Source organism: Mus caroli, chromosome 4 (assembly GCF_900094665.2).
Source record: "Mus caroli chromosome 4, CAROLI_EIJ_v1.1, whole genome shotgun sequence".
Taxonomy (NCBI): domain Eukaryota; kingdom Metazoa; phylum Chordata; class Mammalia; order Rodentia; family Muridae; genus Mus; species Mus caroli.
The window spans coordinates 39,862,475-39,865,080 of NC_034573.1; the positions used below are offsets into that span (position 1 = coordinate 39,862,475).

A 2,606-nucleotide genomic window follows, 5' to 3' on the forward strand; every position below is an offset into this window, starting at 1 on the left:
GTCACAAGGACAGGCTTCAGGTCCAGGCCAATATGTAGACCAGCTCATATTTTAAACTTAAAAAAAAAAAAAAAACAAAAACAAAAACAAACCAAACACAACAAACCCTAAAAACATAATTTTTAATTTTGCTTAGTCTTTTTGCCTTCTTGTAAATTATATATTTTGAACAAGGTAACTTAGAAACCAGAGCCTCTATCTATCTATGTATCTATCTATCTATCATCTATCTATCCACCCATCTATCTAGAGCCATAGTAAAGACACCTAACTAAGCCAGACTCTTCCTTGAGAAGCCCATATCCACACTTGGGTATATTTGATCCTTTTCCTGTGCGTGTGGAGTGTCTCACTCGCTTAGATAAAGAGCAAATTCTAACCCTTACCGCCTTAAAGTCCTCCTCTGCTGCATCGTTAAGGGCCCAGCTTTAACTGAGTAGAGCTCCCTGAGGAGGGGACATTTCTGGGTTATGTCTCCTCACTGGGGATTGTATTCAAACTTCACAAGTACTGGGTGAACTACATACCCAGTACCTACTATGCTCTGCCAGGATATTTTTCTTGGGGTGCCCCATAACCCCCCCCACACACACACACACACACACTGGTCTGGCTTTGCCCTCTGGCACTCCACAGATCCTGCCTGATCTGGACTTTCAGAGACTTGGTGTACATATTTTGTTCCTTGAGTTCTAAAGGGAGAATACTCCAGATTTTTCAGTCACCCAGATCTTGTGCCAGCCTTCCTTAGTAACTCCCTAGTTCTGTGACTTCCATGGAAAGGTCTAGAAGAGACGCACAGAGTGTAGGTGGAGGGTAGGTAGAATTTATCACCGAGCAGTAGGGGATTGCACAATAGCCAAAGGGACCACGTGAGAGCAGACAGCGGTCAGAGACCACTGCCACTGTGCTGACCACCTCTGGGTGGGCTTTTTCTAGAGCAGGTAGCTGTTTCTAAGGAATGTTTTCTGTCTGGGTGATGGACAGGTCTATTTGGATTCACTCTTAAAGTAAGGAAGAATTGTATGTCTTGTTTTTTTTTTTACCAGGAAGCTTGAAGGGAGGCAATAATCTTGCTAGAGGGTTGTTTAGATAGTTATCTATTAATGACACCTCCACCCAAGACAGTACAGCATGTTATCTCTCTACCCAGGATAAGAGCTATGACAAGATCACACTCCTTTGACCAGTAATAAAGTCCTGCGGTTTCAGATTCAATCCTATAAGCCATTGGTTATGAGGGTGGTGTCCTTCAAATCCACTAATCTGTAACTAGCTACCTAACACCGCCAGGATTCTTCACACAATATAGCAGCCAACCTAATCCCCGTGTAACTCACTTCCACTGTCTTTCTGACTGCATTTTAGGCTGTTTTTAAAAAATGCATGTTATTTTAAAATCTTCAGTTCCTACAACCCGGCCCCCTCCAGTGTCTTGGCTCAACTGTCCACCCTCAGCTCAAAAGCGGAGACCAATGGTCAATGTAGACTTTATAAACAACGTAGCCCATTTTGTTTGTAATGTATCCGATCTGCTCAAGATTCTCGGAACAAGAATTTTCAGTACTGTCTTAGTAAAACAGGCTCAGGAATGCTGATCCGTGGCACTCTATCAACAAGGTCTGTCAATGGTATTTAAGGAGGGGTCCCAGGATAGAGCTGGGCATGTGATCCTAGGAAAACCCCGCCTCTCTCTGGGTCCCTCTTTTGATTGTCAAAGGAGTGTCCTTAGGCTCTCAGACTTGAGATGTCTACTCCAGAGAAGCCAAATCAGAAACCTCTGGAAGGTGCCTGATGCTGGACCTAAGATGGTAGGCTAGGGGAAATCAGGGTGTTGAGCCAAGATCCCTCAGTGGTGGGCGGTGCCGGGAGCAGGCGGAGCTTAGCTGGTGACGGAACCACATTGGCTGGCTAGCGGCTGAGCGAGGCGGGTCCGCGCGGCTGCTGAACTGACCGGAGAACGGAGAACGCTGATACTAGAATTTGAGCCTGAGCGCGATTCGGAGCCTGAGCCCCAGACCACCGCAGGTAGCTACCGCCGCCCTCCCTCCGCACTGGGGCACGCTACCCCTTCGGTCCCCGAATGGCAGGTCTTCCGGGTGCACTGCTGGATTCTTTCCACGCCGCTTCCTATCGGGGAGACACTGGATGGGCTGGAAGAACACAGAACCACCCAAACCTTCTCATCTTGGTTCCCATCTGGGGCTAGAGCCACTGGCCTTAGTGGACAGGCTAGGACCCGAGCTCTAAGTGTGTGTTCCGGGGTCCTGACTTCAGGCCTTTCACTCGGTGGACACTGAGTATCTGATATTGGGAGGAACCACAAAGCTAGGCCTTTGGGAATCCAAGGATGAGAGAGTAGTGTCCCCGAACCTCTGTGGTTCCCTCTAGAGTAGCCATCAAAATCTGTTCTACTAAACCTGACGGGGACAGGGAGGATGCTGAATTTACAGTGAGAAGATGAACTGCAAACTGTAAAGCCGGATAACCTGTGACCAGAGCTTTTTCTTTTCTTTTACTTTCTCTCTCATTCTCTCTCTCTCTCTCTCTCTCTCTCTCTCTCTCTCTCTCTCTCTCTCTCTCTCTCTCTCTCTCTCTCTCTCTCT

General features: G+C 47.4%; 1 protein-coding gene across 1 annotated transcript in view; it reads left to right on the forward strand.

Annotated features, from left to right (window-relative positions):
* The first annotated feature begins 1,873 nt into the window (after window positions 1-1,873).
* Aldh1b1 (aldehyde dehydrogenase 1 family member B1) overlaps window positions 1,874-2,606 on the forward strand; it is a 5,516-nt gene continuing 4,783 nt past the window's right edge. The window contains exon 1 of the mRNA XM_021159701.1: window positions 1,874-2,028. The gene's annotated coding sequence lies outside the window, so the exon portion shown is untranslated. The remainder of the gene's footprint in view (window positions 2,029-2,606) is intronic.